The sequence below is a fragment of the Schistocerca serialis genome, chromosome 4 (assembly GCF_023864345.2).
Source record: "Schistocerca serialis cubense isolate TAMUIC-IGC-003099 chromosome 4, iqSchSeri2.2, whole genome shotgun sequence".
Lineage (NCBI taxonomy): Eukaryota > Metazoa > Arthropoda > Insecta > Orthoptera > Acrididae > Schistocerca > Schistocerca serialis.
Genome location: NC_064641.1, coordinates 100,422,181 through 100,446,484, shown reverse-complemented (window position 1 = coordinate 100,446,484; position 24,304 = coordinate 100,422,181).

Here is a 24,304-nt window from a genome sequence, read left to right as displayed (position 1 = left end):
AATAGGCTCGTAAATAACACAGACCATTCTTATACTGTGTGGTTACTTTATGCTGACACAAGGAAAAGAAAGGAATGTGTGAGCCCAAATAAAGCAGCAACTCCCCATACAAAGACCTACGCGAATCCACAAAAGATAATGTTATGCATCTAGTGGAACAGCGGCGGTGTGGAGTACCACGAATTGCTTCCCCAAGGAGAAACCATCACTACTGAGATTTATGGTCAACATGTGAGACGTCTTGCAGACACAATCCAAGAAGGACTAGGAAGACAGCATGAAGTGGTGCCACTCCACGGCGACGCCCGATCGCATTCTGCTTGACTCACAACAAGCAATATACAGGAGTTGGGTTGGGAAGTCATTCCGCACCCATCTTATTCACCTGGTCTTGCGCGCTCGTATTTTCGCATTTTCCGCTCTCTATCGAACAACCTCCGAGGAACTTCTTCTCCGGATGAAAATGCCCTCCGTAACCAAGTAATTTCTATAGTCGTGGAATCTTTCGCCAGATTGTTGTAGATAGTAAAGGGGAATATGCAGAGGGGTCCAAAAAATGTATCCACTGTTTAAAAGCCCATAACTCGCAAACTAATTAACGGAGTTGTCTCATTTTTGGTGAAAGTGTAGCTTAAAGTCCAACTTAAAGATATCACTATAGGTGTTCGAAATGGTCACGATTAATATCCAGACACAAACGATGCCGCCCAACTCCAGCACGAACTACTAACTGCAACGTCTTCAGTTGGATATTTGCACATGAATGTACGATGGATTCTCGAAGTTCATGCAATGTGCGTGGTTTTCGTCGATAAACGATTCACGGCTTTGTCTACATGGACGTTCGGATTTTCGGCGGCCCAGTATATGCAAGTGTGCAGATTTACTGTACCATTGAGTTTGAACTATGCCTCATCAGACCACACCGTCATCTCTGCAAACTCTTCATCGTTGCTCACCATGGTAGTAAACCACTCACAGTACTCCATTCTACGATCTGGGTCGTCCTCGTTCACTGCGTGTAGCAACCGTGGGATGTAGCACTTCCACTTTGTGGTCTTCGAAATTTGCCGAACACTTGAATGACTCACTCCAGTTTCACGGGCAAACTGTCTCACAGACTTTTGTGGTGAGCGAGTGAATTGTTGTAACGCACGACGGGAGTTAGCTGGACTTGTTACAGTTACAGGTCGTCCAGATCGTTGTTTGTGTACATCTTTAACACAGCCTTCGGCTTTAAATTTGTCTCGAATGCGACGAATCGTTAAACGTGACGGTGGCTCTGTTTGACACTCATTTCGCCATTGCCGATATACCTCATAAATGTTTTGGTACTTAAAATACCACTTCAAAACTGACTTCCTTTCATCGAATGTAAGCCTTGCCCCAGCCATGTTTACTCTAGTAACTAGGTGCAACTAAGAACAAAACACGGATCTGGCGACTGTCATCTGACAAAACAAAACAACGCAATACAACGCTTGTGTAGTGATTGCCGGAATTTATTACACTACCAAAGATGAGGCAACTCCGTCAATTAGTTTGCCAGTTATGGACTTTTAAACAGTGGATACATTTTTTTGGACCCCTCTGTATTATTGATGAGTAAATTCTCTGTTGTGTATATCTGTTGCGTTTATTAAGCTTATGGGAAAACGCTACGAACTTATGCATCAACGAGATATCACGCAGGAAGAGATGCAAGTGATCGACGAGAGTCCACTTCTGCCATGGTGCCTTCGATTTGTACCAGAGGTTGCATGGAAGACCAGGTGAATGTCTTCCCCATAGCATTATACTGCGATGACCAGCCTTCCTGCCCCGTATCCCACCTTGCTTTCGTGATGCGGAGTGTGTCATTTGCACGAAGCGAATTGTAGTGTGAGGAGGGCTATGCGTCAGGCGTTCAACGAACTCGAAAGTAAAGTTCTATGTACTGACTTTGCAGAAAATCCTAAGAAATTTTGGTCTTATGTCAAATCGGTAGGTGGATCAAAACAAAATGTCCAGACATTCTGTGACCAAAATGGCACTGAAACAGAGGATGACAGACTAAAGACAGAAATACAAAATGTCTTTTTCCAAAGCTGTTTCACAGGTGAAGACTGGATTGTAGTTCCTTCTCTAGATTGTCGCACACATGAGAAAATGGTTGATATCGAAACAGATGACAGAGGGATAGAAAAACTATTAAAATCGCTCAAAAGAGGAAAGGCCGCTGGACCTGATGGGATACCAGTTCGATTTTACGCAGAGTACGCGAAGGAACTTGCCCACTTCTTGCAGCGGTGTAGCGTTGGTCTCTACAAGAGAGGGTTCCAAAAGATTGGAAAAGGCCACAGGTCATCCCCGTTTTCAAGAAGGGACGTCGAACTGATGTGCATAACTATAGACCTAAATCTCTAACGTCTATCAGTTGTAGAATTTTGGAACACGTATTATGTTCGAGTATAATGACTTTTCTGTAGACTAGAAATCTACTCTGTAGGAATCAGGATGGGTTTCGAAAAAGACGATCGTGTGAAACCCAGCTAGCGCTATTCGTCCACGAGACTCAGAGGGCCATAGACACGGGTTTCCAGGTAGATGCCATGTTTCTTGACTTCCGCAAGGCGTTTGATACAATTCCCCACAGTCGTTAAATGAACAAAGTAAGAGAATATGGACTATCACTATCAGACGAATTGTGTTATTGGATTGAAGAGTTTCTAGATAACAAAACGCAGCATGTCATTCTCAATGGAGAGAAGTCTTCTGATATAAGAATGATTTCAGGTGTGCCGCAGGGGAGTGTCGTAGGACCGTTGCTATTCACACTATATATAAATGACCTTGTGGATAACAACGGAAGTTCACTGAGGCTTTTTGCGGATGATATTGTAGTATATCGAGAGGTTGTAATAATGGAAAATTGTACTGAAATGCAGGAAGATATGCAACGAATTGACGCATGGTGCAGGGAATGTCAATTGAATCTCAATGTAGACAAGTGTAATGTGTTGCGAATACACAGGAAGAAAGATCCTTTATCATTTAGCTACAATATAGGAGGTCAGCAACTGGAAGCAGTTAATTCCATAAATTATCTGGGAGTGGGCATTAGGAGTGATTTAAAATGGAATGACCACATAAAATTAATCGTCGGTGAAGCAGATGCCAGACTGAGATTCATTGGTAGAATCTCAAGGAAATGCAGTCCGAAAACAAAGGAAGTAGGTTACAGTACACTTGTTTGCCCACTGCTTGAATACTGCTCACCGGTGAGGGATGCGTACCAGATAGGGTTGATAGAAGAGATAGGGAAGATCCAACGGAAAGCAGCGCGCTTCGTTACCGGATCATTTAGTAATCGCAAAAGCGTTACGGAGATGATAGATAAACTCCAGTGTAAGACTCTGCAAGAGAGACGCTCAGTAGGTCGGTACGGGCTTTTGTTGAAGTTTAGAGAACATACCTTCACCCAGGAGTCAAGCAGTATATTGCTCCCTCGTAGGTATATCTCATGAAGAGACCATGAGGATAAAATCAGAGAGATTAGACCCCACAAAGAGGCATACCGACTATCTTTCTTTCCACGTACAATACGAGACTGGAATAGAAAGGAGAACCGATAGAGGTACTAAGGTACCCTCCGCCACACAGCGTCATGTGGCTTGCGGAGTATGGATGTAGATGTAGATGTTTTGAACAGGCTTTGGCCTGAATGGGGGCGAGTCCGGGCACTATCACTGACATTGTACAACGAGAAACGTGATTCATCCGACCAGACGACACGCTTCTATTCACCCACGGGCAAATTACGATGACCACGTGGCCACTGCAACTGTAATTGACAATGTCGTTGGGTCAACACGGGGACACGTAGCGGTCGCCTGCTGTCCACAACAATGTGCGCTGAACGATTTTCTTCCAAACACTTGTACCTGCACCAGCATTGCACGCTATTGTCAGATCTGCCATGACCGCCGCTCGTCCTACTTCACAAAGCGGGCAAACCTCTGGCCGCCACCTTTTGATATTTGGAGAGTAGTCCAGTACCTTGTCGCCTGCTTGTGGTTTCATCATCCTTCAGGCACATTCCACAGACACTGTAGCCAATCGCATTCGAAAAATCGACCAGTTCCACCATTTTCGAGATTCTAGTTTCCAAGCAAAGGGCTATAACAATCTGTGCTTTGTCAAAATATGGGATTTCCCCATTCGCGGAACGTATAGTCTTTAGAACGATTCCCCATCTGTTCCTGTCCCGCTTATACGAATTGGTCAGCAACAGCCTGAAAAGCTTGTAAGGGTGTTGCAGGGTAGGTTGTTCTGAGGAATAATAGATAAGAAAAAATTCGACACCTTGCGTCATTTCCGAATTATTTAGCGCTGAACTTACATCTAAACATTTACATCTACGTAACTACTCTGTTATTCACAATAAAGTGCCTGGCAGAGGGTTCAAAGAACCACCTTCAACCTCTCCCTACCGTTCCATTCACGAACGGCGCGCGGAACAAACGAGCACTTAAATTTTTCTGTGCGGGCCCTGATTTCTCTTATTTTATTGTGATGATTATTTCTCCCTAAGTATGTGGGTGCTAACGGAATGTTTTCGCAATCAGAGGAGAAAAAAAAAAAAAAAAAAGATTCAAATGGCTCTGTGCACTATGGGACTTAACATCTGAGGTCATCAGTCCCCTAGAAATGAGAACCACTTAAACCTAACTAACCTAAGGACATCACACACATCCATGCCCGAGGCAGGATTCGAACCTGAGACCGTAGCGGTCGCGCGGTTCCAGACTGTAGCGCCTAGAACCTCTCGGCCACTCCGGCCGGCCCGGAGGAGAAAACTTCTGGTTGAAATTTCATGAGAAGATCTTGTCGCAACGAAACACGCCTTTATTTTAATGATTGCCACTCCAATTCACGGATCATGTCTGTGGCACTATCTCCCCTACTTCGCGATAATACAAAACGAGCTGCCCTTCTTTGTACTTTCTCGATGTCATCCGTCAGTCCCATCTGATGCAGATCGGACACCGCACAGCAATACTCCAGAATAGGGCGGACAAGCGTGGTGTACGCAGTCTCTTTAGTAGACCTGTTGCACATTCTAAGTGTTCTGCCAATGAATCGCAGTCTTTGGTAGGCTCTACCCACAACATTATCTATGTGATAGTTCCAATTTCTGGTGTCTGTAGTTGTAATCCTTAAGTACTTAGTTGAATTTACAGCTTTCAGATTTGTGTGACTGATCGCATAATCGAAATTTATCGGATTTCTTTTATTAGGCTACTCATGTGAATAACTTCACACTTTTTTTTATTCAGGTCTAATTGCCACTTTTCGCACCATACGGATATCTTATCTAAATTATTTTGCAATTCGTTTTTGTCACCTGATTACTTTACAAGACGGTAAATGACAGCATCATCTGCAAACAATCTAAGACGGGTACTGATTTTGTCTCCTACGTCGTTAATATAGATCAGGGACAATAGAGGGCCTATAACACCTCCCTGGGGAACACCGGATATTACCTCTGTTTTACTAGATGTCTTTCCATATATTACTACGAGCTGTGACATTTGTGACATTAAATCACGTATCCAGTCGCACAACTGAGGCGATATTCCATATGCACGCAGTTTGGTTTGAAGATGCTTGTGGGAACGGTGTCGAAAGCCATCTGGAAATCCAAAAATATGGAGTCAATTTGACAGCCACTGTCGATAGCACTCATTAATTCATGAGTATAAAGAACTAGTATAAAGACTTAGCCAGTCAGGTCGTTAAAATGCGATAATGCACAGACATCTGTGGATCTATGAGTTACCACTTGTTGAATGCTCATTACCAGTTACAATCTTGTACATGGCTGCACGTTCAGAGACGGTGAATAGTTACAATTGAAAGAAAATCACCCCTCGGTCACTATTTTTAACAAATTAACCTGGTTTCGACACTGGTAGGAGTGTCTTCCTCAGAATTTAAATCAAAGAATGGTCTATATTCTATAAGATGGTCACAGAAAAAAAATGGTTCAAATGGCTCTGAGCACTATGGGACTTAACTGCCGAGGTCATCAGTCCCCTAGAACTTAGAACTACTTAAACCTAACTAACCTAAGGACTTCACACACATCCACGCCCGAGGCAGGATTCGAACCTGCGACCGTAGCAGTCGCGCGGTTCCAGACTGAAGCGCCACAACGGCCGGCCATGGTCACAGTGTTATGACTAAAAACGTCTGATAGAATATAAGTACGGAATCCTCGTGAAAGACTGGCAGTACTTATATGTCATTTATAAAATAATAAATATGTGACTAATGCCCTTTTGGCATATTTATTAGCTTATAAATAACATGTAAATACTGCCAGTCTTCCACGACGATTCAGTACTTATACTCTATCAGGCGTTTTTAGTCATAATTCGGTAACCATGTTATAGAATATAGACCATCCTTTGATTTAAATTCTGAGGAAGACACTCCGAGAAGTGTCGAAACCAGGTTAATTTGTTAAAAATAGTGACCGAGGGCTGATTTTCTTTCAGTTGTACCAGTTGAAATGTGTCTTTTCCGAAAGTGATAAGCTAGGTGACCAAAAGGTAAGTTTGCTCGGTTTGAGGAAACCAAACAAAGAACACCTTTGGCGTCACTGCCAGGCTACTTGAATTTACCCTCGCGACGAGAGATTGTCTAACTTCAGTGCAAAATAACTCGGAAATGGCGCAACGTATCGAATTTTTTTCTTAACAACTATTTCTCAGCACAAGCTCCCCTGCATTGCATCGCCCTTAGAAGATTTTACGACTGTTTCTGATCACCCCGTATACTTTCCTTCCCGCTCCAGGTCCCCGCAACGCCATCACGCGGCACTGAACACGGAGGCCGGAAATGGCCGTAAAATTTTGGCTTACAGCTGTGCGTGTGTGTGTAGCTGTAGGGGAAGCATTAGACGTACACGATCTAGTAACTGTGAATTGCTTGTAGCCGCTATTGGGGAAGCAAACTTTCAGATCAAATTTGAGCGGTACCGCCGGAAACACAAACTAATAACCCAATTTATCCCAGGGGGCTATGTAATCAGTGGCTGTTTGACGTACGCTGCCGACTCTGGTAATGGAAACGAGGTCACGCCGTGGCTGTTAGCACGCTCTCAACCTAATCTGATGTCCCGTTAAAGTTGGGGCGTCAGTCAACAAACAGCCGGAACAACAACGGCTGCTGCATCTCTTTGAGGAAGCGCTTTCCAAGTAATTACGTGCTACTGCATAATGGAACTGTGTCACACGTCCGTCCACGGACTCGCGGCCGCTTATCCACGCGTAATGACTGCAGGATGGAACATTCGTATGCAGTGTCAGGAGTAGGGAAACGGCTGTCAGCGTTGAATTTCCACGGGCGCATCAAAGCAGTACGAGATGACTGGGCGGTAAGCGTGACTCGGTAGGTAATATTCTCAGTACCCTCAACGTATACAAGTCATCTGACAGTATCCGCATTTCGTGGTCTCGCGGTCGCGTTCTCGCTTCCCGGACACGGGTTCGATTCCCGACGGGGTCAGGGATTTTCACCCGCCTCGATATGACTCAGTGTTTGTGTTGTCCTCATCATCGTTGTTGTTGTTGTTGTTGCGGTCTTCAGTCCTGAGACTGGTTTGATGCAGCTCTCCATGCTACTCTATCCTGTGCAGGCTTCTTCATCTCCCAGTACCTACTGCAACCTACATCCTTCTGTATCTGTTTAGTGTATTCATCTCTTGGTCTCCCTCTACGATTATTACCCTCCACGCTGCCCTCCAATACTAAATTGGTGATCCCTTGATGCCTCAGAACATGTCCTACCAACCGATCCCTTCTTCCAGTCAAGTTATGCCACAAACTTCTCTTCTCCCCAATCCTATTAAATACCTCCTCATTAGTTATATGATGTACCCATCTAATCTTCAACATTCTTCTGTCCTCATCATTTAATCATAATTCATGAAACTGCTGAGATTGGACTGAACAAAGGTTGGTAATTTGTACGGGCGCTGATAACCGGGTAGTTGAGCACCCCACAAACCAAACATCATCATCATCATCATCTGACAGTGCCAGTAGCAATACCAGTGTGGTTGTTTGCAGGAAAATACCATCAATAATCTTTTTTAAATATCAGCTATTGATATGTTTTACACGGTCCACGTTTCTTACTATCTCTTACTACCTCTTACTACTTCATGTATTATCTTTCATGACCTATTCAGAAACTGTACCATCTGCCTGTCTCTACAATTGTCCCCCCCCCCCATCCTCCCCTCCCCAGCCAGAAGGTCATTCCAGGAGGAACTATTACTCACCAAGCGGGGTGGCGCAGTGGCTAGCACACTAAACTCGCATTCGGGATGACGACGGTTCAATCCCGCGTCCGGCCATCCTGATTTAGGTTTTCCGTGAATTCCCTAAATCGCTCCAGGCAAATGCCGGGATGGTTCCCTTGAAAGGGCACGGCCGACTTCCTTTCCCGTCCTTCCCTAATCCGATGAGACCGATGACATCGCTGTTTGGTCTCTTCCCCCAAAACCAACCAACAACAAATATTACTGGATGCCGTAGACGATTTCTCAGTAACCTATCCCTTTTTCCAGCAAGCGTTTTCTACAGACTTCCATCTCTGGAAAAGCACTACACGTAACAGCTACTACATCTGCATGACTACTCTGCAGTTCACACTACAGTGTCTGGCAAAGCATTGTTCGAACCACCTTCAGACTTCTTGAGGGTATTTTTGTTCTGTCGTTGCAACTACAAAAACGCGTGATTTTTTCACCAGACGCGTTTTGCTTTATTGAGGTAAAGCGTCCTCAGTGGTCTGTAATTATGTTTTTCACATTTTGATTTGGTTTTAGATCGAAAACAGTTCGTTACGAATAGGTTGATTTGTACTTATGGTGATTTTAAGGCTGATTTATCGCTTACATCGAGAAATGCCGTCTGCTAGCACATCGTTGTTTTTCTGTGTCAGAAACTGATAATTTTGGTCTAATTGTTTTTGATGTTCTGCGTCACTATGCATTCCTTATGTTCTTCACAACACACTTTTATGCACACCACTGTATTCTGTTTGTTTTTGTACTTTAAGTATGTGTTGTTTGTATTTTGTAGTGTTGCCAACATGATGTTTCCATTACTTTGTCTTTGACGTACAACATTTTTTAATTAGATTATTGTACGTGTGTATTACTATTTAATTAAGTTTCTACGTGTTTAAGTACGAGTGCAAGAGTAGACATAGCGAATGTGATATAACATGAGTTGAATACTATTATTAACGTATCGGTGCCAGTGGTTAGTCACTTGAGAGCAGTGGTGCCACATAGATTGTATTACATCGCGCGCGCAGCGGGTCAACGTCCACCTAACCTTTGTTACATGTAGTAAACATCACAGACAATGACCTCTACATTTCCCGAAGATGTTTGGCTCTCAAAGACAGTCCTGCCCTCCCGCTCTCGATGCTTCTCACTGTAAGCAATCTTGGGCAGCAACCAACCAACCAAGTAACATTGTAATGAAAACGGCCATTGTAGCAAATAAGAACACGGATCTACCGTGATAAATAAAATATAATTCAGAGGCGCAGTGTCCTCCAATGAATCACATGTTACAAGTGCAAGGGATTGCTATTAGAGTAATGTTTGGCACCTGTAGTTAATCCGAGACCGCGTAAATGGCATGGTATCAGGCTAACGTCTTCCGTTACGCTCCTTAAGATGACACATCCCTCATTTATGTTTATAAATTACCTTCACAATGACTCAGGCTCTCTCCTTCCGAACAATGCAATATAGGTTGCCTCTTGTAGAACAACCTGTCTTCTCTTTACGTACATAGAATATAGTTACCGGTTTCACTCAGAGTTAAACAACTAATTTAGCATTGACACGCGGGACTTCTACTGACGCAACTTCAATAAACACGCGCTCACCTGAACATTACCACATTGCACAATGAGTTTGGATTCGTTTAACCGCCGGCCGCTGTGGCCGAGCGGTTCTAGGCGCATCAGTCCGGAACCGCGCTGCTGCTAAGGTCGCAGGTTCGAATCCTGCCTCGGTCATGAATGTGTGTGTTGTTTTTAGGTTAGGTAGGTTTAAGTAGTGAAGCGTCCTCTTAGAAAAATTATACATCACTGTGCTTAAACTGACACACAATATTTTTAGCGCAACCCAATCTGACTGTTAATAATCCCTACAAAAGAATGGCCCTAACGAACATTAAACTATACCTTTCACAAATCACTTATCTCAAAAAAATCTTCGTTACTCGAACTACTGCAATACAGCGAGCGCCACTACTGCCAGCTAAATAAAAGATTTTAACTGCTGAAGGCACTAACTACTAATAGACATAGCTAGCAAATGAAAGATTTTGATAGAGAACAAACAATGAATTTACCTTAATAGTGTTCAAAAGTCATAATATATATAGCAGTTCATGACATCCATTCTTACAAATGTACTGTTTCTGATGGACACACGTCCAGATGATCCGCTCTCAAGAATCCGCCATCTCACTTCCCCACATCCACCACTGCTGGCGGCTTACCTCCAACTGCGCAACGCTACATGCTGTTAACAGCCAACTGCCCAACACTACAATGGCGACTATTCCAACAAAGTAAACCAATCACAGCCTTCACACAGCACAGTCAGTGATTTTCATATAGAGCGCTACGTGGCGTTACCAACATAAAAACCTAAACAGCCTACTTATAGTAGTTCTAAGTCTAGGGGACTGATGACCTCAGGTGTTAAGTCCCATAGTGCTCAGAGCCATTTGATTCGTTTAGCTGTACTCTTCTCTTCGACCATCTTGCGTACACGAAAACCTTCAAGGCTTATCGGAAATTACCACCAGCGCCGAGCCATGCAAGAAATCACTTACCAATGACGATGAGATTGCAACTTGACTGCGATACGCGATTCTACCGTCGATCTGAAGTTGATCACAGTTCCAGTGAGACTTGGTATCACACATTAAAAATCACTGCCTCGCATACGCTTTTACTGGCGTATTAAATTGCGGAATGACCTGTCGCTACTCAGCTGCTGTTCCAGGCACACGAAGCAGTGCCTGGAAGGCGCAGAGTGCGTTCGCTGGAAGCACACCGCTCGGAGTCACGGCACCAAGTTACGACACCTGAAGATGGGCGTATAAGAGCCCAAACCGGCCGTGTTCAAAATAAAAGAACCTAACAACTGTAGCGGTGTTTTAAACCTCTGGTATAATGGGACAGTTAAGGATGTTCCTCCAACAGGATTGTTAGCATTCCAGAGATGTTCCATTGTGTTCAGGACTGACTCTGGGCAGACCAATCTATGTTAGGGATTTTACTGTCCATAAGCCACCTCCTCACTGGAGCTGCTTATGGTAGGTTGCATTGTCATGGGCGTATAAGAGCCCGAAACCGGTCGTGTTCAAAATAAAAGAACCTTACAATTTTTCAACCTCTGGAATAATGGGTCAGTTGCAGATGTTCCTCCGACAGGATTGTTTGCATCCCAAAGGTGTTCCATGGTGTTCAGACTGACTCTGGGCAGACCACTCTATGTGAGGAACGTTATTGTCCACAAGCCATCGCCTCACAGAAGCTACTTTATGAGAGGGTGCGTTGTCATGCTTATGCAAACAAACGTAGCCTTCAAACTCATCCTGTAATGTATGTAGTACACAGTGCTGTAAAAATGTGTTCATACTCTCCACATTTTCTTACACACAATAAAGACAGCACCCGACAAACACATACCATATTACCACCTCTTCCGTATTTCACTATTGACAATACACATCATTGCAGACAAAATTATCCAGGCATCGGCGACACCCACAGCTTAAAATAGTAGACTATCACAGGGTATACCGTGATTCACGACTCAAATCACTTGTTTCCATTCATCCACTGCCCTGTGACGTCGCTCTTTACACCTACATCTACATGACTACTCTGCAATTCACATTTAAGTGCTTGGAAGATGGTTCATCGAACCACAATCATACTATCTCTCTACCATTCCACTTCCGAACAGCGCGCGGGAAAAACGAACACCTAAACCTTTCTGTTCGAGCTCTGATTTCTCTTAGTTTATTTTGATGATAATTCCTACCTATGTAGGTTGGGCTCAACAAAATATTTTCGCATTCGGAAGAGAAAGTTGGTGACTTAAATTTCGTAAATAGATCTCGCCGCGACGAAAAACGCCTTTGCTTTAATGACTTCCATCCCAACTCGCGTATCATATCTGCCACACTCTCTCCCCTATTACGTGATAATACAGAACGAGCTGCCCCTTTTGCACCCTTTCGATGTCCTCCGTCAATCCCACCTGGTAAGGATCCCACACCGCGCAGCAATATTCTAACGGAGGACGAACGAGTGTAGTGTAAGCTGTCTCTTTAGTGGACTTGTTGCATCTTCTAAGTGTCCTGCCAATGAAACGCAACTTTTGGCTCACCTTCCCCACAATATTACCTATGTGGTCTTTCCAACTGGAGTTGTTCGTAATTTTAACATCCAGGTACTTAGTTGAATTGACATTCTTGAGAATTGTACTATTTATCGAGTAATCGAATTCCAACAGATTTATTTTGGAACTCATGTGGATCACCTCACACTTTTCGTTATTTAGCGTCAATGGTCATGCGCGGCTGATGAGGAGATGTCCGACCGTTTTAAGCCACTCATATTGACTCCAGACCCACAGGCATTGAGTTGCCGGACTATAAATTATGTGGCCCTTTGGAAGTCAAATGTGGAAGCTGGAGAGATCTGGAGACATTCAACAAGAGTCTCTGAACGTTCCTTCCACCAACCTGTCGTCTTCTAAGGTTGCATTCCCAGCGCAGAAGACAGCTCAGCGGAGGCTGCTGCGCTGTCAATTCGAACGTGTGATTGTGCTTTTTGCGGGATGCCACTTGCCCAGGTTAGTCTCTGTATCTACAGAGGTCAAGATTTATAGTACTGACAATGATGGTAGGCGACACTTCTTATTAATGTATCCTGTTTGGTTATTATTCAAAAATTCACAGATTTACGCTGTCTTTTACAGCACTCGACATAGGTATCTTAATTGTATGGTAACTTTTCCATCCAACTTCCGAAGTATGATACACATGTCCGGCTCTTCGGCACCCACTAGGCAGAGTGAGTATTACATATTCACAACTAAGCTGCAGACGATATAGAGTACATCATGTAAGGCTGTGAAGAACACCCGAAACAAAGTGACTATTACACATTCACATGTCAGTAACGCACGATACTGAGACACGTATCCGACCCTCCAGAAGGACCGAAACAGAGTGACAAGCGCAACCGAATTACACTACTGGCCATTAAAATTCCTACACCACGAAGATGACGTGCTACATACGCGAAATTTAGCCGACAGGAAGAAGATGCTGTGATATGCAAATGATTAGCTTTTCAGAGCATTCACACAAGCTTAGCGCCGGTGGCGACGCCTACAACGTGCTGACATGAGGAAAGTTTCCAACCGATTTCCCATACACAAACAGGAGCTGACCGGCGTTGCCTGGTGATACGTTGTTGCGATGCCCCTTGTAAGGGGGAGAAATCCGTACCATCACGTTTCCGACTTTGATAAAGGACGGATTGCAGCCTATCGCGATTGCGGTTTATCGTATCGCGGCATTGCTGCTCGCGTTGGTCGAGATCCAATGACTGTTAGCAGAATATGCAATCGGTGGGTTCAGGAGGGTAATACGGAACGCCCAGCGGCCTTGTAACACTAACAGTCGAGCTGACAGGCATCTTATCCGCATGGCTGTAACGGATCCTGCAGCCACGTCTCGATCCCTGAGTCAACAAATAGGGACGATTGCAAGACAACAACCATCTGCACGAACAGTTCGACGACGTTTGCAGCAGCATGGACTATCACCTCGGAGACCACGGCTGCGGTTACCCTTGACGCTGCATCACAGACAGGAGCGCCTGCGATGGTGTACTCAACGACGAACTTGGGTGCACGAATGGCGAAACGTCATTTTTTTTCGGATCAATCCAGGTTCTTTTTACTGCGTCATGATAGTCGCATCCGTGTTTGGCGGCATCGAGGTGAACGCACATTGGAAGCGTGTATTAGTGATCACCATACTGGCGTATCACCAGGCGTGATGGTATGAGGTGCGATTGGTTACACGTCTCCGTCACCTCTTGTTCGCATTGACGGCATTTTGAATAGTGGACGTTACATTCAGAGGCGTTACGACCCTTGGTTCTACCCTTCATTCGATCCCAGCGAAACCCTACATTTCAGCAGGATAATGCACGACCGCATGTTGCAGGTCCTGTACGGGCCTTTCTGGATACAGAAAACGTTCGACTGCTGCCCTGGCCAGTAGATTCTCCAGATTTATCACCAACTGAAAACGTCTAGTCAATGGTGACCCAGCAACTGGCTCATCACAATACGCCAGTCACTTCTCTTGATGAACTGTGGTATCGTGTTGAAGCTGCATGGGCAGCTGTACCTTTACACGCCATCCCAACTCTGTTTGACTCAATGCCCAGGCGTATCAAGGCCGTTATTACGGCCAGAGGTGATTGCTCTGGTTACTGATTTCTCAGGATCTATGCACTCAAATTGCATGAAAATGTAATCACATGTCAGTTCTAGTATGATGTATTTGTCCAATGAGTACCCGTTTATCATCTGCATTTCTTCATGTTGTAGCAGTTTCAATGGCCAGTAGTGTACTTCGTCTCCCAGACGCGCCAAAGCCAACCGAAGGTGTGCGAAGCACTTTGGTTGCAATATCGTTACTCTTATGCTTGTCAAAACTACAGAAATTTAATTAAAAAAATCGACAGACTCGTAGGGTAACCATGAGAGATTGTCATACTAAAAACTGAGTTACATACAATGAAAAGTATATGAATATTTAATAAGATAAGTTAGGCGTCTTGGGGCCTAACACCCGAATGTGCCGACCAATCAGAAGCAAGTTCAATACAATTGGGGGACTCTCCTATGGGACTGGTACATACTGTACCATGTGTCGCTTGTACCTCACTCCACTTTTGTACCATATGCTACTTTACGTGAAGGCATGCTTCTATCAAGGCATGTTTCTATCAAAATAAAATACTGGCGGCCACAGCCAGAAGTATCACAGGACCACTGTTAGCTCTTTGGAAATCTCGAGCGATTCCTCCCGCTGGTTTCAAATGGTTCAAATGGCTCTGAGCACTATGGGACTTAACAGCTGTGGCCATCAGTCCCCTAGAACTTAGAACTACTTAAACCTAACTAACCTAAGGACATCACACACATCCATGCCCGAGGCAGGATTCGAACCTGCGACCGTAGCAGTCGCGCGGTTTCGGACTGCGCGCCTAGAACCGCGAGACCACCGCGGCCGGCCCCGCTGGTTTCATTCGGCTTTCTACCACTACACTCCGCAATACTCGACGCTCCATATCAGTCAGTACATAATGTCTACATTATCTTAGTTTAAATGTGGTTGTTCCCTCGCGTCCAAACGTAACATTTATATCACAAACAGCCTACTTGCCCAGCTTCAGAAGTTTTGGATCTGCCACTCTAGTCAAACGACTAGTCCACGTTCTAAGTCAACAGACTCTCCTTACCCATCAACTCAGCTGTGCCTGCTTCTCTACTGCAAACACACTACTCCCCGCCTCCATTTATACTGGCGGATCCGCCTCTCGTGACATCTAGCGGTCTATTTCGCAAAGCACAGGGGTGTCAGGGTATTTCCATCGGACAGTATACTTTCCTTACCGCATCACGTACCCGCAACGCCACTGTCGGGGTGTGTCACTTAATCCTGTCTCTCGCACATAATTCTTCCGTTTTAAGCGAGAAGAGATGTGTTGAATGCAAACTGACGCTTTTTTACAACATCGAGGATAAATAATTTGTGCCGTAATCGTCGTAATGCAGTCTCAGGAGAAATCATTTTGAGCAATGAGATTCCACAGAGCCGCAGGAAATTTAAATATCTCACAAATCGTCGAATTAGGTATTCTGTGAGCAGCATTCCGTTCTAAATACAATTTCATGACTGTAAATTCATGACATATTAAAGCAGTGTGTTGGATCTGAACTCTAAACCGTAATCATGCCTTTTGTGGGAAATGTATTTACCGACTGAGACATGGACGCTTATTGGCAACCCGTCGTCTCCGTTTCACTCTTGCAAGTACCTCATCTCGTACCTTCCAGACAGCGGAGAAGTCTTGTTCACCTTCGGGGGCTGTAACTCCTGAAGAAATGGATATTTCGGAGTAATGTCTTAGTCACAACACAAGCGACTATTTCCAGGACGAATGTTTCGTCTTGCAGCGGACTGCAAACTGTTTTGAAACGTCTTGGCAGAACTGAAGCTGTGAGGCGGGGGTCATGAATCGCATCTGGATAACACAGTCGACAGGAGTATAGCCCACGAAAGCCAAGATTCCGGCTTCCAGTTCTGGTCCGACATACAGATTTTATCTTCCAGGAACTTCCAAATCTGTGCACATTCCAGTGAACACTGAAAAATTCATTCTGGACTTTCATAATTAAATATTAGCCAACTTTCCTGATACTCAACAGCACTGAAAATACCCCAGGAGTAGAAGGAAAAAACTTCCAATGTAATAAATAGGCGTGGGAGACCTATATGTACATTATCATCAGTCTGAACATCAACACTGCAACAGTCACACGCACGAAAATTTTGTGTAGCCGTGTTGTAACAGTTTTGTATTTAAAACTAGGAAAGTGTTTGGTTTCAAAATAACTCTTATTACTTACACGATGTGTTTCGGGAAATTTATCCATAAATACCATAATGCAGGGTGTCCCACTCAAACCTCCCTAATTTCAAAGACACAGGGGAAAAAACCACAGTAGATACAACAATGAAAAATGCACCACATTGTAGAGGATCTCAAAGAATTTTTTTATTTGTCATCAATACACCTCTACATGTGAACCATTTGTAGCACGAAGAAGTTTAGTTTAGGGCTATCACGAACATGTTCAGTGACAACGTGCGGATTTTGCGAACCCCAAATCGGAACCTTATCCCTATAAACCCTTCCTGATAGATGAAAGGCTGCCCCATCTGAGAATAAGCATCTTTCCAGAAAGCTGGCATCCATATCAATACGCTGCAGCATATCTGCAGCAAATTGTTGTTGGCGTGATTTCTCTTTCGGCGTCAGATGTCGCAGAATTTGCACTTTGTAAGCATACATACGAAGACGCTGCTGAACTACACTATGCAGTGTTGATCGAGTTACATCAAGTTGCCTAGATGCCTGACGAATTGACTTACGTGGGCTTTTGAGAAATGTTTGTCTGATATCCTCCACTGTCTCCTCTGAAACTCCGTAACGTGCACTGCCAGAATGTTTCAGAACACTTCCTGTTGCCAGAAACTTCCCTTACCATTCCTTTACAGTTTTCACATCAGGTGGATTACATTCGTACACACGACGATAATTTCTTTGCACAGTTATCGGCGGTTTTGATTCTGCAAACCTCACTACTGCTTGCACACACTGCTGTGGAGTCGCCATTTTCACTTCATGCGACCACGCTGCACTCTGGCGACGATATTTGGCACTTCTGTCATGGGTATATAAATTCTTTGAGATGCTCGTCAATGTGGTGCATTTTTCATTGTCGTATCTGCTGTGGTTTTTCTCTCCTGGGTCCTTGAAATCAGGGAGGTTGAGGTAGCCCTTTTTATGAAAAACACTCTAGAAAATGCGAATTATTTTCCGGAAGGCACCCTGCAAGCGATAAATAAAAGAAAATCGTAACTGGAAGCAACAAAAGTTATTTTATAAACAAGCCCATTTTTTCCAGTTGTAACCATTCAGCAACCATTTCTAATCAATGAAATTAAACAAATGACAGTGGTATTTCACTCTTGAAAGAAATTAAAACACTAGTTTGCAACTAAAGGAAAAATAAGAGAAGAAGAAAATTCGAGTGAATGATTTGGTTACCTAGATAGTCCGGCATGAATCCGATCGAACACTTACGGGACATTATTGAGAGGTCAGTCCGTGCACAACATCCTACACTGGGAACACTTTCGTAATTATGGACGGCTGTAGAGGTAGCGTAGGTTAATATTTCTGCAGGGGACTTGCAACGACTTGTTGAGCCGATGCCACATCGAGATGCTGCACCACGCTACGATAAGGGAGGTCCGACGCGTTATTAAGAGGCATCCCATGACTTTGGTCACCTCGGTGTACCATAGAGTTCGTGTTGATGAATCTTCGTGTACGTGTACACATCTGTCTTATTTATTGGGACCACACATTTTCTCCCTGTATACTGGGTGTTTCAAAATCTGTACATAAAAGGTCTAGCTGTCAGAGATCAGGTCTTGGGAAACAACCTTTGTTTGAGCCAAAAAGTTCGCCGACGCTTCCCAGCGACGCTATGCGTCCTTTAGTATTCCTCGTCCCTGGGACGTGGAGCTAGCACGGTCTGTTAACCCGGTGTGCTGCCTACTACACACATCAACAAAAGTTTTGCATCACCGAGGTTCCGAGAGTTCCGAAATTTGTACAGAAAATTGGAACAGAGATCAACATAAACACCATTTCCACTCTTTTTACTGCTCATGAAAACCACGCATTGCATGCAAGGCCTTCATAGGTGGTGGTCCAGATTGCTGCACACACCGGACACTCTAATACGCAGTAGCACGTCCTCTTGCACTGATGAGTGCCTGTATTCGTCGTGGCATACTATCCACAAGTTCATCAAGGCACTGATGGTCCAGACTGTCCTACTTCTCAATGGCGATTCGGCGTAGATCCCTCAGAGTGGTTGGTGTGTCACGTCGTTCATAAACAGCCCTTTTCAATCTATCCCAGGCATGAAACTTCCTGGCAGATTAAAACTGTGTGCCCGACCGAGCCTCGAACTCGGGACCTTTGCCTTTCGCGGGCAAGTGCTCTACCATCTGAGCTACCGAAGCACGACTCACGCCCGGTCCTCACAGCTTTACTTCTGCCAGTATCTCGTCTCCTACCTTCCAAACTTTACAGAAGCTCTCCTGCGGACCATGCAGAACTAGCACTCCTGAGAGAAAGGACATTGTAGAGACATGGCTTAGCCACAGCCTGGGGGATGTTTCCAGAATGAGTTTTTCACTCTGCAGCGGAGTGTGCGCTGATATGAAACTTCCTGGCAGATTAAAACTGTGTGCCCGACCGAGACTCGAACTCGGGACCTTTGCCTTTCGCGGGCAAGTGCTCTACCATCTGAGCTACCGAAGCACGACTCACGCCCGGTCCTCACAGCTTTACTTCTGCATCTCGTCTCCTACCTTCCAAACTTTACAGAAGCTCTCCTGCGAACCATGCAGAACTAGCACTCCTGAAAGAAAGGATATTGTAGAGACATGGCTTAGCCACAGCATGGGGGATGTTTCCAGAATGAGATTTTCACTCTGCAGCGGAGTGTGCGCTGATATGAAACTTCCTGGCACATTAAAACTGTATGCCCGACCGAGACTCGAACTCGGGACCTTTGCCTTTCGCGGGCAAGTGCTCTACCATCTCCGCACTAATATATCCCCAGACAGTGAAAATGACCCATTAATAACGCAATCTGACTTTAGAATAACAATATGAGAAAGTACAAAGAAAGGGAATCTGGTATGAGCCAGAGTAAAATTTTTCGTGTTCCGCGCCACCATAAATATTCTTACCATATCAGTCTCCATCGAGAATAACTGGTACGGATTGTATGCGTCGTATCGAATTCTGATACATGCATTAATGGGCAACTGAAAATCTGTGCTGGTTGCGGCAAGTTGCACACCAAAAACCGTGGTAGGTAAATGTATGGTGTGGGATTCTGGAGGACAGAACTCTAGGCCCCTATCTCATCGAAGGAAATCTTAATCGTAGGAAGTACCCCACATTTCTGCAAGAAACATTAGGTCTGTTGTTGGAAGAAATACCTTTAGAAACAAGGAACAGAATGTGGTATCAACACGATGGGTGACCGGCACATATTGTTGGATTGGACGCAGAGGAGATGTGTCGTGGCCGGCTCGTTCGTCAGACTTGATGCCTCTGGATTTTTTCTTGTGGGGATTCGTTCAAAATGGTTCAAATGGCTCTGAGCACTATGCGACTTAACTTCTGAGGTCATCAGTCGCCTAGAACTTAGAACTAATTAAACCTAACTAACCTAAGGACAGCACACACATCCATGCCCGAGGCAGGATTCGAACCTGCGACCGTAGCGGTCGCTGCGCTCCAGACTGTAGCGCCTAGAACCGCACGGCCACTCCGGCCGGCTGGGGATTCGTAAAAGACATTGTTTATAAAGACGTTCCAGCTACACCTGAAGATTTGCGAGAGAGAATTGTCAGAGCATGTGGTTCGATAAGTGCCGATGTGATAAGGAATACCACTCAATCCATGATAAGAAGATTTCAGCACTGCATTGATACCAATGATCATCACTTCGAACACCTTCTGTAAATGGCCGTTCATACCATCTTTGTGACCTTCGTTGACCTCCGAAGACCTCACTCTTACACATAATTGGATTCGTCTCGATGGCCGCTATCAGAAAATATGTACCAACCTGAATCATCCTACCCCACCTAGCAACAAAAAAAACAACGTCATATTATGGCCCTTGTTGTCCCATGCGACTTTTGTCCCACAAATTTTTCAGCTCCTATCATACTTTCGGAGTTATTCTTGGTGACAATAGTTATTGAGTCACCCTGTATACTGGCTGCTTCCCGCTTTTCCTTATTGACGGCGACAAACAGCCGATTCTGCAAGGTTATTATTCGATTTCATTTACGCAGCCGCTACTCGGCGTGATAATATTAATTGCGTCAAGTTACGTGTGGAAGTATTCGTAGCAATGGGCAGTTATCAGCAGTCAAGAATAGTAATTATTCATTCTTTAAAGTTGTTAATATGTGAGGCACTATTTGTAATAGGTCGCGTGTCCAGTACTATTAATCGCAGCGCACTATGCTTCGTCCGGCATGAACTTCTGTGCTACGGGAGAAGCCACTAGTACAGTACACACACGTAACTAAAGAAATTTGTAGGGAACATATGCCAAAACCATTGACTGAAAATATTGCTTTATGCTTTCACATGGGTCATCAGTTTATAGTATAAGTTCTTTGAGAGATTATTTTACAAATGTATTTTGTAGCAAGACTAACCAGATGGAAGCATTACGTATTCTCATCAAAGAAACTCAGTTAATACTGCGTTTCTCAAAAATGATCGGGGTAGCTTTCTTCCTGAAATAACGTAAATAGTGCTTCTTTATTTATCGGGTGAAGTCCGTAACATTTGAAATTAAGTTGTTATGGCGCAATGGCGGCTGATGGTCGCTAACCAACAATGCTTTGACAGCAGAGCTTCGCAAAGCTATAAAAATTCCTATTATTCAGTACCACATCACAAGAGGGAACTGAAGGTAAAGCAAACCATGACAGGTTGAAATTAACAGCTAATATATTATTCGAACACACTTACATGATACGTACAGGTTCAACAAGGCGATAATTCCATCGTTTAATCAGGTACGCTAGTTCAGAGATGCTCTCTTTCTTTCTAGTGCAGCAGCCGAATAAGGATGAACAAAAGTTAATACATAAAAGAGAAGGTTTATAGTAATATCTGTCGTTACTTTCGACATTCTATGTTACTACTGTCGTTTTCACACGCCCCTTTTAGCACAACACTTTACACTGCATTTCATTCAGTATTTATCGAATTACCAGGGGACAGCACACATAGACGTTTGATTGTTTGCAAATTGTTCTTCTTCCCTTATGACATAATCAGACTTTGACGAAACAGTGTTAGCGTGAATACTGCCTAGTACAGGTTTTCTGCTTTGATTAGCTACGGAAGGCCGTTTGTTCGATCTATCTCTTTCAGTGATAAATTCGGGACAAATCTTACCTTCTACTGCTTTCATATCACTATCCATTTTAGCGAGAATTTTATGTTCTCTTTCGTTTATGGTCTGTCAACCGCGTCAACCTATGTTTTTCGTTCCCTGACGGACTTTTCAGCATGAGTAGAATCGCTTTCAAAGGCGCCGGCCTCCTATCATTTAACCTTTTTACTCCTTATTGATCGACTCTTACTCGGTTTCCAAAAAAAAGGTTTGTCTTAATGTCAGAAATTCTACGTATTGTGTTAGTTTTTGCGCGTGTTGTGTTAGTTTACTATTTGAGCTAAGCTTTCATGTGCGCGTTGTAAAATATTGTACGTCGTTGCACGTTCCTCAACTTGACGTGCACTTTGACCTTGATCTTCACTCGTACTAGAAAGTTTTTTGGCTAACTGATTGTACATATTAGTAAGCTTTGTATCTAACTTTATTGATTGCATCTGTCAACTGTGTGTTCAGGTTAGTACGCAGATTTTCGAAGTCGTTCGAAAGTGTCGTGACTTTTTGATCAAAGGTACCGACATTTTGATCTAAACTGCCGAGACCAATGGACACGTTTGTTATTTTTGTACTCCAGTCTGTATTCATATGTATTAATTTCTGTAAGTATTGTTCTATGGTTGATACCTGCGAATGATGATTGTCTAATATCTTGAATGTGTGTGTGCCCGTTCCGTTCACTGAACAGCGAGCACAGAAAACATCTTACTTCTGTTGCATTCTTTCTATCCAAATTATTTCGAAAAGAGACATTTACCATTGGGGACAGTGAAGTAATCTCATCGTCTGTTAGGCATGTGACGTCGTTTGGTGTAACATTCTGCCATTCGTTGCAGCTGGGTTCAGGTGTATATTGTTTTCGATTGCAACACTGCCATCCTGTTGCGATGCATTGTCGTTATCTAATACGTTAGTTTGTTATTCTTATTTTCGTGATCACCACCGTTAGTATTAATTTTCTCATGACACTTGATTCCATTTTTACTAACAATAAAAGTGAACACTGTAACGATATTATTGAAATATAACAGAAACTCTGTTGTTGTGGAAAATTTCACTCGCGTTATACGTTCGCGACAAGATGGCTTTTCATTATGTCACTGTTACGTGTATAAAAATTGTTTAATATTGCAATGAAAAATCAACTGTACCATAAATATTGTTGTTTGGAAAAAGGTTTTAAGCAGGTTAAGGATCAGGATATTGTGTTGAAACTGCTATTGCGTACTCTGATCAGTGGAATATTATTCATCCTACCTTTGGTTGACGTACTTCTCTTCACGTTCCGTAAACCCCGATTACTTGTCTCTGGAGGTCATTTTCTTCAGTTTCCATAATTTTTATCCGCTTTTACTGGTAACATTCTCCATTTCATTTTATCCTTATTGTCGAATATAAGGGACAGACAGAATGCAATTAGTATTTCAACAATCACTGTTACAATTACATTGCTTTTTATTTACGATCTAGAGATTGCGGGATCTGGTCTCTGTTCGTTCGCCATTGTATTCTAATTTTTTTTCACTACTGGCTGGATAAAGAATTAGAACTGGAAATGCTTAATGACTTTTAACTGTGAAGTCACAAATGGAAGTTAATCAAATGCTTTCACGGCCGGCTGCCTATCTGAAATAAACTTTCTAGGAAATTTAACAGTAAATGTTTTTAGCTGTATTTTCTTCTCAGTAGGAAATTTTACCTGTTCTTACTGCTGTGATGGTTGATTTGAGTACAGCCTCCATAGAAACTGCCGTCTCGCCCAATGAAAGAAACTCGTATTTCGATGCGGTGAGATAATCTGTTTGCCAAATAAATATACAGGCACTGCAATGTACTTCACGTTATTTATATTAACTCAAAATCCAATGTTATTAACAAAACTGTTACAATAAGTAGAGCCATAAAAATGTTCGCGTCCTCGCTTCCTCAAGACCCACCACAGACTTCTCTCTTTCTACTGATTTAAAAACAAAGTGACAGTCACATCTCTCTCTACTAACAGCATCTCCGCTACAGCGCATCGCTACATTTTTTTATCCTACCTACACCCCTTTGGAAACATGTAGCAAGTGTCATTACAAACGCTTGGCTTTTGCAGAAGATTTTGCATTACGTTCAGAAAATCTAACAGAAGCAGTTATTCAAATAAATCGTCTGAAAAAATAGCAAATAGAACTGTTCTCAGAATCCTCGCTGAAAAAAACAAAAGTAATGAACAACATAAAAATGGTGCCAAATTTCATAGAAACACTCATACGTAAAACAGATCGAGTAAGTAAACTTAAATATCTTGGAGAAAGTATACAACAGAAT